General features: G+C 47.3%; 1 long non-coding RNA gene across 1 annotated transcript in view; it reads right to left on the bottom strand.

Moving 5' to 3' along the window:
* The window catches only part of LOC146972967 (uncharacterized), a 30,255-nt gene that overhangs the window by 14,994 nt on the left and 472 nt on the right, over positions 1–14,789 (bottom strand). The window lies entirely within an intron of this gene.

Raw genomic sequence — 14,789 nt, 5'->3', positions numbered from 1 at the left:
TCTCTAGTTCCTGTGAGGACAGCTCCACCTGGTGGAGGAAAGTAGACGTCACTACAGCTGCTGAGGAGATCACAGGAGTGTGTTACCGGTTCATGGAGCAGTGTGAGGGTGTGTGTGATGAACACATGATGACACACACACACACACACACTCCTGTAGTTAGTGAGCAGCAGCATCATTGTCGCTACACATGTTGACCAGCAGGTGGCGCCTGCAGAAAGACTGGAGCTGTAGTGTCCCTGAACGCAACACAGCTGCATTACTGTGCGTTCACACCAAACGCGATGGACGCTATGCCATCGCCCATAACGCGAGTATCGTGTCACTTGACACATTTGTCACATTTTTCACCATCGCTTCATCGTGCTATGACGCAACCACCTCCCGCTATTTTCTTTCTCTCCTCAACCATGGCTGAGAAATATTAATAAATATTAATACATATGAAATATTCACAAGGAGGAAGCTGTAGGTCCTCTGACCCTCTGCAGGCATTATCTTTTTTATTACCATCGCGTAAAAGGAGAGGGAAAGGAGAGGGCTCTGTGTAACCAGATGTGTCCCCAGCAGTCTAAGCCTATAGCAGCGTAGCTATAAAATGGTTCAGAGCTACCTGAACCAGCCCTAACTAAAACTGAGTGCCTTGCTCACTGAGTTACATTCTGATCTCCATGAGTAGTGATTATAGACATTCTGTTTTTTTTACTTTACAGGTTATAGGGTTAACCCAAGAGGCCATGGCAGGGCGACCAGCTGGCATTTCCTCAACAGTAAACCTGCTGGGCCATCGCAGTTTGTTTGGAACGAGGAAAAGACTTTCCAGTTCCTCAGACAGAGGAACGCAGCAACAGACCAGACACAACGTTGACACTGTGATTGTACAGAGCCCTGGTCCTTCACATGGTCCTGCAGCGCTACAGAGAGAGAATGTCATGCTGAGAGGAGAGGATGAGAAACTGAACAAACTAAATTGAGAAACAGAAGCAACTTTCTTTCCTTTGGTCAAATTTCCTCCAGACCTGACAGAGTCCAGTATTCCACTGGGATGCTGGATGCTGCCACTGATCTGCTTTGGGAAGCACCCTATCAATCAGACTGGACTGTCCTAATGATGCCTCTAGTTGATCAGTTGCCCCTGACCCCAATGAAGGTCAAACTTGAAAACAACATCCCAGAGATGGAGGATAAGATAATCTGCTTGACAGCAGTCAGCACTTGTTATACAGTTATCTGTTACCAGAGATGGGGACTCGAGTTTGCGACTCGAACTCGAGTCGCACTTAAGTCGCACCCACAGAGACTTCAGACTTGACTTGGACTCGTGCCCTAAAGACTTCAGACTCGACTCGGACTCGTGTTTTGAGACTCGTGAACAATCATTATTTTTTTGGCTCGTGCTCCCTCCTGACAGGACGACCGACAATCTTTTCTTTTCTTTTTTTTTGCCGTTAACACACCAGTAGCGGAGCAGCGCCACATGGCCGGTAACGTTATTCAGATGGAGGTTAGATCTTCATATTGAACTCCTACAGAGTGCAGCCAAACACCAGTGTCTAAAGAGAGAGGAACAGCAGAGCTCCTCTGACAGCGCATGCAGCGCAGTCAGCTGTGGGTGAGTGACAGGCAACTGTGAACCGGCTTTTTTTTTTTTTTTTTAATAGCGGCCTACATGTGAGGTAGGCTACAATGTCCGTTTGTTGTCAGACCTTCCTTCACGGGGACTAGCTGCTGTATAACTGGCACATATCAGGCTACTGTAGGCTAAATCCTCCTGTTTATTTATGTTTTTGCTGCGAAATATGACTGAAGGCACCTATAGAAGTCTGCACGTGTCGACACGCCCCCATGAGTTGACGGAGCTAATTAAAAAAATAATAACAATCAGTTCTTCTCTCAGAAACATGCGGTTCCAGAAAGGTTTTGCTGCACATAAAGATGTGAACTATAGGTACCATACAGATCTTATGACCTATAATTAACAGCCTAAATCATTTTCCATGTTGTTCATCTGGGTTTTCTGAATTCAACAAAGCAAAAAAAAGAGAGAAAAGGCCAGTGCAGAGGGGCAGAGCAGCCTTGATTCTTTCTTGACTCAGAATACAGTTTCCTTTAAAGGAAAGCTTTCATTGTGTGTTTTCTTCATATTGCATTGCAATATCCTGTTTAAAGTGATCATATAATAAACAACTAATCAATAGTGTATAGATAAAGGAGTGATAATAACCTACAGTAAATGCTTTGAATCTCTTAGCTGTGCAGTATCCTTAGTAGACCGGATAGCAGCAGATGATAGAAGGGTCATTACAACCAGAAGAGACAGGAGACTTTTATTTTTTAGAGACTTGAGACTTGACTTGGACTCGTGACCAAAGACTTGAGACTTGATGAAGTCTCACCCCTCAAAGACTTGAGACTTGACTTGGACTCGTGACCAAAGACTTGAGACTTGACTTGGACTTGCAAAAAAAGACTTGTGGACATCTCTGTCTGTTACACAGAAACCAACAATAAGACGGACGGTTCTGAAATGTTCAGGAAGTTTCTGAGAAGTTGAGCAGTTTCAGTTACTTGGTTTGTATTGTTTTAGTTTGTACTCTCTTTTGTGTGCACTGCAACTTTAGAAAACACATGCAGATAGACACCAAACACATCAATTTGACAATAAGTTGCTAGAATTACATTTCAATCTTTATCATCTTTATTAATTTAAGCATTTTTCAAACATGGATGCAGAACAAAGTGCTTTACATGGTTGTGTGGAGGTGAGCCTGACTATCTCTAGCTGGTGCTGATCAACCTCCTGCACTAGTTGAGACTTAACCCCCTCTCCACCCCCCCAGCGAGGTGACAGTCCATGTCCTCATAGCCAGAGTTGTCTCTCTCTACTATGCTATCAATTAAAGACCAAAAAATATACTTTAAAAAATAATAAACTGAAAACTCAGAGTTTCCTCTAACTCTCAGTTTTCACTGAACCTGCTTTCTGAAACAGGGCCATGGTCATGGTCAAAGGTTTTGAAGAGACTGACAAATAATATTTTTATTTTCCCCATAGAAGTGAAGGTAACAGATGATGAAAAGAGCAGCAGCCTCGGCTACCTGTGTTCTCTACAACAAGTTTAATTTAAATTTATTTATTGTATTTTTTACTATTATTGTTTTTGTTTCAGGGAACAGTCAGTAAAATGTCACACCACCTTACATTGTTCATACACTTTGTGAACAACGTATGAATGTGTGTGTGATTCCTCCCTTCATCAAAATGTAGCTCAGTCAGTTTCACAAGTTCCATATGAAGCAGTTGAATCACAGATATTTATGTATGAGACATTAAACAAACAGGATTTGAGCAAGGCAAGGCAGTTTTATTAGTACAGCCTGTTTTTACCACCAGTTTGTCTCAAAGGGCTTTACATCCCATCATAACAACATCCTCTGTCCTTAGACCCTCACATCCTCTGAGGAGTCCATGTAGAGATGCTGTAGATACTTAAGTACCTCTAAAAGCAACTCTTACTGCAGTAACATGTAGACTGAGCTACTATTACTCAAATACTGGGGTCAAGTACTCTCTGCAACTAGCACTCGTAAAAATAAAACAATGTTGAGGTTTGGAAAACATCTCACGTCTTAAACCCAAGTAGTCGACAATACAAAGACTCTGTACTGTATGTAATCTAAATGTAGTTGAGGATGAACTTCAGTTCAGGTGAAGAAGTCTGAGTTGAACCTTGAGTTGTTTGGGCTGATGGTGAGATTAGGTTGGAATGATTTCTCAGAGAAAACGTCTTTTACTGTAGCTGCTTTCATAAAGAGTAGGGATGAGCATTTCGAATAATTTTCTAACTGAGTAACCTAACCTGGTGTTACTCGGGTAACCGAATACTGTAATAAAAAATAAAATGACGTCATGTCTGACTGACAGAGAGCAGCCGGTGCATAAATGCTCTCTGACCGTCAGACAGTCGCATCACTGACACACAGCGTCGTCAGACACAATATCAGGTGGATAATAAGAGTAGAGATGGAGTTTAAGATGCACATCTGCCCCGTATGTGCATCTTAAACTCCATCTCTACTCTTATTATCCAGCTGATATTTAGTCTGACGACGCTGTGTCAGTCGGGGAATAAAGGCGCTGCATGCGCGCTGAGCGGCGGCCTCGGAAGAGAAAACTATTTTTTTCTTTTTTTAAAATCATTAGCGGTGCTTATTTATTAGTCCACTACATGTTGGTGCCTTCGCTCCTCTCTGCCTCGCATCGTCTCAGGAAATAACTGGGAAGGTTTCACAATGTTTGTAAACTGAAAGCAGCAGATTTTCTACCAGACTTGATGACACCTGTCGTCTCCGAGGGAACCACCACAGATTATTGTAAAAGGTTTGAAAGTCCGAGGCTCGATCCAAAAACGCTTTTACACAGCAGAAAATCATGTTGCTTGATCCAAAACTGTTTAACACGACAAAAAGCCGAACCACGGTGTTATGTTTAAGAAGGCGCTGACAACGACTGTGTGCTAACTCCGTGCTTTTATTATAGCTTGTTTTCAGGTGACTTCTAGAACACACGTCACACGTTACGTTTATGGCTGACGTCATGCCGTCATGACTCTAACCCGGCGTACAGCCGTACACTACATTTACCCCCCCCCTTTTTAATAACTCGAACCAGTACAGCAGAACATTCTTTTAACAAATCAACCTGGCTGACAAAACCGGGTAGACTACCGGTTTGCCTGCATAGCCCTGTGGGTTATTCTGCCACATGACAGGCTATGCACTAGCTAAACTTCAAAAGTCTGTAATGAAGTCTTTGAGGTAGGATGGCCTCTGATGGGCCCGAGCTGGGCGCAGCCCGAGCTGCAGTGGTTCAGCCGGTGCATCTGGCTCAGGCGGGTGTGCAGCCGGGGCCTCCGGCCATGCCTCAGGCTGTACCTCTGGAACGTCCCAGTCAGCATCCGCATGGCGCTGCTCGATTGCAGCGGCCTGCTCAGAGTCCGATGGCGGCACCACCTTTCTAAGGCGGTTAGCGTGCCAACGCGACCCGTCAGCCAGGCGGAAGGTAGCCGGCCCCAGCTGTGCTGTGATCTGCTGTGGTGCGGACCAGAATGAGAGCAGTTTGTGGGACCGACTGGGACGACGAATCCGCACCCAGTCCGACACTGTGAGTGCAGGGAATCTCGCTCGATGTCCTCTGTCAAACCGCTGCTTCATACGCCGTTGCTGCTCTGCCACCCTGTTCCTCAAGGACGGTGCCGCTGCTGAAGGGTTCCCTGTTGTAGGGCGCAGACGATCCAGGGGAAGCTGCAGTTCACATCCCAACATCAAGAGGGCTGGAGAACTGCCCGTCGTTGTGTGTGGTGTTGCTCTGTAGTGGAGCAGAGTACTCTGCAGTGCCGATGGAAACGGGAGGCTGTCTGCCAGATGTGCTCTGAGCCCGTTCTTGAGTGTCTGGTTGAACCTCTCCACGCCGCCGTTAGCCTGCGGGTGGTAGAAGGCTGTTCTAATGTGCTTGATTCCTCTCCCCTCCGTGAAGGAAGCGAAGTCGGCCGAGATGAACTGGGGCCCGTTATCGGTGGTGATGGTGTCTGGAACGCCCCAGCGTGCAAACAGGGAGGAGAGGAAATCAGTAACCACCTTGGTGGTGACGGAACCGGCGGGAAGGACCTCAGGCCATTTGGAGTGGAGATCGTAGGCGACCAGCAGAAAGCGTTGGTGCTGGGGGACGCCGTGGAGCTCGCCGCAGATATCCAGCTGAATGTGGGTCCACGGTGTTTGTGGCCACGGCAGGGGCTGTAAAGGCGGAGGCGGGGGCAGACCAGTCTTACCGCTGGTGAGGCAGGCTGTACAGTCCTTCACCATCACCTCCACGTCTCTGTCGATGCCCGGCCACCAGACGGAGCCCCTGCAGCGCTGCTTAACCTTCACAACGCCCAGGTGACCTTCATGCATCATGGTCAGGACGCGCGCACGCAAGTTACTGGGAACCACTGTACACAATCCCCGTGCGACGCAGACATCATTCCAGCAAGAGAGCTCGCCCTTGACGCGGTGGAAGGGCGCCAGTTCATCCGAGACTCTAGCGGGCCAGCCCTCTTGGATAAACGTGCGGAGCTGGGCGAACACAGGGTCCTGTTCGGAGGCAGCCTGGAGCTCCTGCAAAGAAACGGCTGCTTGGAGGGGCGAGTGCAGCATGAGGATCAGTTCTGGCTCTGAGGGGTCCTGGACGGTGTCGGGCACAGAACCGGGCGTGGCTCTGGAGAGCAGATCTGCCACGACATTCTCTCTGCCAGGGGTAAACTGTGTGGTGAAGTCGTACGCCTGCAACCTCTCAGACCACCGATAAAGGCGCAGCGGCTTGTGGCCAGATCCAGTTGTGGCCAGTAGGGCGGTGAGGGCCTGGTGGTCCGTCCGCAGGGTGAAGTGCCGCCCGTACAGGTACATGTGCCAACGTTCACAGGCCCAGACGCAGGCCAGCGCTTCCCTTTCCCCCACCGAGTACTTGCGCTCAGTCGGAGTAAGAGATCTCGAAGCAAACGCCACTGGCCGCTCGACCCCTTGCTGGAGTTGGGACAGGACGGCGCCGACTGCTGTGTTGGAGGCGTCACAGGTCACGAGCGTAGGACTCAGCAGGTCAAAGTGGGCAAGCACCGGCGGAGAGGTGAGCTGGGACTTGAGGCGGCGAACAGCGGCACTGCATGCGGGGGTCCAAGCCCAGGGTGCGTCCTGCTTGAGAAGGGCGCGCAGTGGTGTAGTAGTCTCAGAGTAGTGGGGAAGAAAGCGCAGGTAATAGGCCGTCATCCCCAGGAATGAGGATAGCTGGGCGGGGCAGGAGGGCTCAGGTAGGCGCAGGACAGCATCAACATTTGAGTGGAGCGGGCTCAGACCGTCGCTCGTCAGGCGAAACCCCACAAATTCAATGGCAGACGCTGCGAAGATGCACTTCTCCCCATTCAACGTGAGGTTGTGGCTGCTGAGGGCGTCGAGCACCCTGGAAAGGCGCTCGTCGTGTGAGGCTGACGTCACCCCGTGAACCACAATGTCGTCGAGGTATACAACCACACCTGGGATGGTTGCAAAGATGGTGGCCATGATTTTCTGGAAGCAGCTTGGGGCGGAGCTCAGGCCAAAGGGCATGCGGGTGTACCGAAAAACCCCCATGTGGGTCACAAAAGCAGTGAGGTTGCGACTGCCAGGATGTAAAGGGACCTGTAGATAGCCTTGGCGGAGGTCGAGCTTGGAGAAGACTGTTGAGCCATAAAACTTAGCGGACAGCTCCTCCACCGTAGGCAGTGGGTATTTATCTGGGATCACTGCCCTATTTACCTGCCTGAGATCCACGCAGGGGCGCAGGCCACCAGACTTCTTCTTCGCCACCACCAGGTTAGAGATCCAGGGCGAGGCATCAACTCGCTCAATGATGCCGGCGTCCAGCAGTTTCTGCAACTCGGCCGTGACGTCATCTCGTAGGGCGAGGGGCAGCCGGCGTAAAGGTTGGATGACTGGGGGCACAGCCAGGTCAATGAGTGGCTGGTGGTTGAAGGCGGTAAGGCAGCCCAGCCCGGCGAAAAGTGACGGCCAGCGGTGTTGCCAGGGTGTGGACACTGTCAGTATGGTGGCACCCACGTTGTCTGTGATAGAAAAGCCCAGGGCGCAGAACAAATCGAACCCCAGGAGGTTGGCGCCATGGCGGGACACCTGAAAGGTGAATGCTGGGAGGGCCCTGGAGCCGTAGCGGACAGAGAAAGTGGCAGTGCCCACCATGCCGATTTTAGTGTGTCCATAGCCATACAGCTCCTCTGCGTCCGCCCTGATCGCCTGTTGGGGAAAGAGCCGCCGGACTGTGGACTCGTTGAGCAGAGATCTGGAGGCAGCAGTGTCCAGCAGCAGTGGTAGGCATACTCCATCTAGCTCCACCGTGCACCAGGTGAATGGCTTGGCATTGGAGCCCACAGAGTGGATGGTGGTCGGGCTTGGCGGGCGGGGTGAGCGGGGTTGGGGGTTTGTGGAGGCAGGTGCGGAGCGGCACACTTTGGCGAAGTGGTTTAGCTTACCGCAGCGCTGGCACCTCTGCCCCATGGCTGGACACACTGATGCGCGGGAGAGGTGGGAGGAAGAGCCACAATTTCCACATGGCCGGCGTCCTGTAGCCCCCTGGCGTCCCGCGACGTTTACCTCGAGGTCGAAAGAGGGTTGAGCAGACGGGGCCACTGTCTGTGCCAAGGCGGCGGTGAGCGGGGGCGTCGGGCTTGACGCCGCTAGCCGCGATGCTAACTGAGCAGCCGACTCAAGCTGGAAGGCTATTTCCACCGCCTTTGATAGCGACAGGTCGTCCGGTGCCGTGAACAGTTTCTCACGTAGCTTAGGGTTAACTGTGTGCTCTGCTAGCTGATCTCGAATCATCTCCTCTTCTAACAAGCCGAACTGACAGAGGCTGGCCAAACACCGGAGGTCGGTGACGTACTGATGAACCGACTCACCCGGTCGCTGTCGGCGTTGACGGAAGATAATCCGCCGGACCACGACGCTCTGTGGCGCGGCGAAATGTCTCTCCAGCACGGTGACACAGTCCGTGTATTCCGGCGCGGGTCCGAGAGTCCGGAAGATGCGCTGTCCCTCGTTGCCCAGGCTGTGGATTAGCATGGCTCTTAGCCTAGCTTCAGGAGCGTCGGTGAGACCCATGGCCGCTACAAACGTCTCAAACGACTCATACCAGCGGGACCACGGGATCGGTGGCTCACCGGGCAGAGCGAGGAACTGAGGCAAAGGTGAAAGTGGAAGCTCCATCCTTGTCGCCAATGTTATGTTTAAGAAGGCGCTGACAACGACTGTGTGCTAACTCCGTGCTTTTATTATAGCTTGTTTTCAGGTGACTTCTAGAACACACGTCACACGTTACGTTTATGGCTGACGTCATGCCGTCATGACTCTAACCCGGCGTACAGCCGTACACTACACACGGCCTGATGATGTAGTTTGATCCGACGCTAGACTGTTGCTCTAACGTGACGTTTTTTTAATTCTAGGTTAACCAGATAATAAATTCATAACCGGATAGCAGATTGTCTACTCGGGTACCCGGGTACTCGGGTAACCGTGCACATCCCTAATAAAGAGAGCTTGGAAATGATCTTCCATCAGAATGTGACTCAGCCAGTTTAACAACATTCATGAAGTGGCTGGAAAGTGTGTGTGTGTGTGTGTGTGTGTTTCCTTGTGTGAGTTCAGCAGCCTGTGTCCCACTCAGTCAGAGACGTTGGATTATCTTATTGATCACAGATCATCGATCACATCATTGATCCCATAGATTGATACAGACATGTTCAGATACACTGGTCCATGTTCTACACGTCTTCATGAGGAACCACTGGGACTGATCCAGGACCAGGCTGCAGGGTTCACACACACACACTCAGTTTCTAGCAGGAGGTTTTGATGAGACGGAGATCGTTTTCATCGACTCAGTCAGATCTTCAGTGTCGTCTTCATCAGATTCCTCCTCTTCCTCAGCTGTAGGATCAGATAACACTCATCACTGTGATGTTCACATCTGTTTGACTACACAGCTGCAGTAAGAGAAGCAGAGTCTTACCTGTGTACTTAGCCTTCTTTATATATTCGATGATGGTGTTAATCTGATGGTGCAGAGGTTTTGGACCGTCAAGCACAGCTTTTGTCTCCCTCTGCAAATCTGAAAACTTTTTCTGAACAGCCTTAACGGTTCTGTCCTCCTCTTTCTCCTTTTCTCGCTCTGCTCTTCTCACTTTGTTAACAGCATCAGTCACCTGCTGCCATGCTTTTGTTTGTTTCTTTCTGTTTTTACCAAACAGAATCTCTTTCCTCTTCTCAATCTTCTGCAGGAGTGAAGTCCCTCTTCCTCCTTCCCTGTCCTGCAGGGCCGGCCCTAGGATTTTGGTGGCCCCAAACAAGATTTTTGTTGTAAAATTAACATTATAGTGACATTATGCAAATAGTTAAAGTAATAGCTACATACTGATTTATTTTTCACAGATCTGAATAGTTTTTTTAGTGCAGAGGACAGGATCACCCACCTCAACTAATGCAAGTGTTTGTGCGAGTTGTCCGTTCCAATATGGCCGACTGTGAGCTACGCCTGTGTGTAGTCCGATCCACCTTCGGACTACACGCAGGCGTAGCTCACAGTCGGCCATATTGAAACAGGCAACTGTCTCTGACTCTGGCTGCAGTTACAGTGCAGTAGATGGTGATCCAGTCATCTGCACTAAAAAAAACGATTCATAACTCTGTGAAAAATAAATCAGTATGTAGCTATTACTTTAACTATTTGCATAATGTCACTATAATGTTACTTTTACAAAAAGAAAGTACATGATTAAAATGATCCGTGATTTTAAGTAGCTGCATCATAACTGCATAGACGTTCATAAAAAATCAAACCGCTTTGAAAACTGATTAAGTTCTGGTCATTATATCAGAACATGCACCATAGGCTTAATGCTCTGAGGGAGAGAGTTGACCTTACCAAGATGGCCGCCGTGTGGCTACGCCGTGTCATTGGGCAGCAGCGGTGGGTGAGTCAGGTCTTCTTATATCTATGTGATCCACCCCCTTGACAGTAACACTCTGACAGGAAGTTCAGCTTGTCAGGTTTGTGTGTGACGACAGCTCCACCTGCTGGAGGACAGTAGACATCACACCAGATAGAGACAGATCACAGCTGTTCACTGGTTCACGGAGCACAGTGTGAAGGTGTGTGTGATGAACACATGAAGACAAACACAGTCCAACAACAACAACAACAACAACACATGTTGACCAGCAGGTGGCGCCTGCAGACGTGTGTGCAACACACACGTAATCTGTATGTACTGTCTAGAGCTAGACTTCAGCTCTGTATACTACCTACTGCTGTAACATGTTATGTCAAAATGTCATGAGTAAAAGAAAAGAAAAGATTATGATAAAGATTTTATTCTGTGGGTAATGGGGGCGGGACTAGATCAGCTTTAGCTTCTCCCGCTTTCCCTTTCGGCCATGTGTATTGTATTATTTGAACTAAGATGAAGTGTGATGATGATGATTTAATTGACATGCCCGAAATAAACAAATTGATTGATTGATATTGTGTGTGTGTGTGTGTGTGTGTGTGTGTGTGTGTGTGTGTGTGTGTGTGTGTGTGTGCTCCTCCCTCCATCACAATGCAACTCAGTCAGTTTAACAAGTTTCATATGAAGCAGCTGACAGAAGATGATTCATGTTCATGACGTTAAACAAACAGATCGATGAAGGTTTAACCAGAAATGAAACAACATTGTACGGTAGGGTGTGTGTGTGTGTGTGTGTGTGTGATTCCCCCCTCCATCAAAATGCAATTATAAAACAGAAAGGTGAAATCCAGCGATCTGATTGGTTGTTTGCCGTGATATACCATGGCTAGGCCTACTATTCTAAAGCCTTATCACAGCATAGGCTATCACGTATGTATGTATCCATGACAACGGACTGTAGTGTTTTATTCCTCAAAGGTCATCTGGAGACCCGGGAGGCCGGTTCCTAGTCCAACCAAAACTTTATATTGTCAGGGCCCGTAAAGTTTGACTTGTTGTTTTGTGTTTCCTGTTTGTGTTCGGACTCTCATATTCGCTGCGTAAGTTAGCTAGGGGAGAGCAGCGCACGTTGGGTCATTTTTGAAATGAGGCTTTATTATTGAAAAGGTGTTTGTGTTTCATTCATTATTTTACTATACATGTATACATATATCTGTTAGCTACAAATAGACACCAAAAGTAAATTCCTAGCCCTTTCACATTTCAAACAGTTATACCGAAAGCAGCAGGTGTGCAAATGTCCCAACGTTGGGACAGGTAGGGGGGCACGTTGGGACAGTGTTGTAAATTACCTTAAAAATGGTTGCAAACAATTTAATTTTTATAGAAACATGTTGTGTGTAATCTCCACAAGTGCATATATTATTTATGATGTATTTATTATTTTAAAGATATCCACAGGACCACTAAGTAAAAAAACATGTAAATGACGAACAAATTGTCCATTCAACATCTCAAAATTATATTTTCATTTGCAAATACATGAATCATCATTAAAAAAAATGTTTTTTTTTCAAGGAAAAAACTTAATAACCCATGAACTATTGAATTAATATATATAACATATTAACTCATATAAGTCTATTTAAAAACTCATTCATGCAAGTTAGTGGGGCACGTTGGGACGCAGGGGCCCAACGTGCCCCACCCATGACTGCAAGCATATTTAGCTAGCTGTCACTGAGCGCTACGTAGCACGAAACATGGCAACTATCCTATCTTGTAAGCATTATAATACTGACTAAAATGAAATATATGTTTGATTTTTGTGACATGTATACAAAAGGTTTAAATAGAAAATTACTTCACGTCAAAATTTCAATTTACATGAGCTTCAAACCACGAATCTTGAATAAAAAGTGAACGGATGAATGGAGGCTCCCGCCTACTTCAGGGGATGCCGGAATTCACACAGAGGGTGTGCTCACCAAAATACGTCCTTATTGCTACAGCGGAACACCTCGAAGTAGCCCTGTGCCAACGTGCCCCTCGGACCAACGTGCCCCGCTCTCCCCTACATAGCAACAGTTGCTACGCAAACTTTTAATCAGCTGCAAACAGCCGCTACTTTCCCCGTTACACTCATATTCATTCATACGCAAGTCTGCACACTCACACGACTCATTCTCACACAAACATCCCGCGTCTCCCACTTAAATATGCCATTCACTCTCCCCTTTGTCTCACCTGTAACACAAGCACAGACGGAACATCAGATGATTAAAGGGATAGTTCAACATTTTGGCAAATTGGCCCACTGCCATAATCGCTATAGTCATAGCAGTAGGTTCGTTACCTTTATTTGTCAGTGTAAGCTGTTTTTAGAACGGAGGAGCGGAGCGTCAGGCTGCTCGGAGCTACGCTACGGAGGCTAAGGGAATTTCTTGGTTTCCCTCATCAAACTCATCAAATACACAATCCCAAAACTCCAAAACGCTTTCGTGGACAAGTTGTGACCTGCACAATCACCACGCTATGAGATAATAATGGAACGTTACGAAACAGAGCCGTTTTCGAGGTAAATACAGAGTCTGCTTGCTGAAAAACTGTCCCTGAACGCAACGCGCATCAGCGGTTTTGCATGAATTTACCTCTAAAACAACTCCATCTCGTAACGTTCCATTATTATCTCATAGCGTGGTGATTGTGCAGGTCACAACTTGTCCACGACAGCCTTTTGGAGTTGTTGGGTTGTGTATTTGATGAGTTTGATGAGGAAAACCAAGAAATTCCATTAGCCTCTGTAGCGTAGCTCTGAGCATCCTGCCGCTCCGCACCTCCGTTCTAAAAATAGCTTGCACCGACAATTAGAGGTAACAAACCTACTGCTATGACTATAGGGATTATGGCAATGGGCCAATTTGCCAAAATGTTGAACTATCCCTTTAACAACAACAACACTAACGGTTACAAACGCTACATTCTTATGCACTCTACGTCAACCACCGATATCCATTCATTCCACACGCGCGCACACACACACTAGCTCAGGCAGACATGAGAGGAAAACAATTACAAACTGGGAGGTATGTGTATGTCGTGTTCATGTGTAGTTTATATGTGGCCATCTTCATAATGCCACATTTCAGTGAACTCACTCTGGAGCTTCTGGAAACATGTGGATGTGACGTCACTGCTGCTCTGTGATTGGCCGGTCGTTGGTGGGCGACTCCAGGAACTGGGTCAGTTTGATTTATTTACAGGGTCTCCATGTTGTCTCTCTCTCACACACACACACACACACACACACACACACACCTTAATCTTTATTTAATCTCATCTTATTCTCTGGTCTTGGACAAACTGAATCATTAAGTAATTTCCTCCTGAGGGTCAATAAAGTATCTGGTCCTGGCTAATTTGCATAAATCTGCATATTCAAATCTATCTATCTATCTATCTATCTATCTATCTATCTATCTATCTATCTATCTATCTATCTATCTATCTATCTATCTATCTATCTATCTATCTATCTATCTGTCTGTCTGTCTGTCTGTCTGTCTGTCTGTCTGTCTGTCTGTCTGTTTATCTATCTATCTATCTATCTATCTATCTATCTATCTATCTATCTATCTATCTATCTATCTATCTATCTATCTATCTATCTATCTATCTATCTATCTATCTATCTATCTATCTATCTATCTATCTATCTATCTATCTATCTATCTGTCTGTCTGTCTGTCTGTCTGTCTGTTTATTGCACTTCCCTCGAACACAGTTCCTGCTGTATTTCAACAGTGTCACTAGGTGGCCCTGAACACAACTCAGAGAATTTAACCTTGTATATTTTACAGTGTAATGTCTCTTTGTGTCTCTTCTCTGTCTCCAGTGAAATCAGTCCCATCACATCACCAGTCAGAGATATTGAATCATTTTATTGATCACAGATCGATCACATCATTGATCCCATAGATTGATACAGACATGTTCAGATACACTGGTCGATGTACAACACGTCTTCATGAGGAACCACTGGGACTGATCCAGGACCAGGCTGCAGGGTTCAGTTTTTAGCTTTAACATAACACAGCACAGTTCTGTAGCAGATTGTCCTCCTCTACCCTCCTCTCTCCTGGTGATCTCCCTATGTGTCTGTCTCAGTCACTGTCTCTCAGTCTTACGTCTTATAGTCTTAGCTGGAGTCTTAGCCTTAGTCTGATCCAGGACACCATCCTCTCCCCCCGCTCCTGTAGG

The sequence above is a fragment of the Trachurus japonicus genome, chromosome 15, assembly GCF_045865225.1.
Source record: "Trachurus japonicus isolate A0001 chromosome 15, Traja_1.0".
In the NCBI taxonomy this organism is placed as follows: Eukaryota; Metazoa; Chordata; class Actinopteri; order Carangiformes; family Carangidae; genus Trachurus; species Trachurus japonicus.
This window is presented reverse-complemented; position numbering and strand designations above follow the sequence as displayed.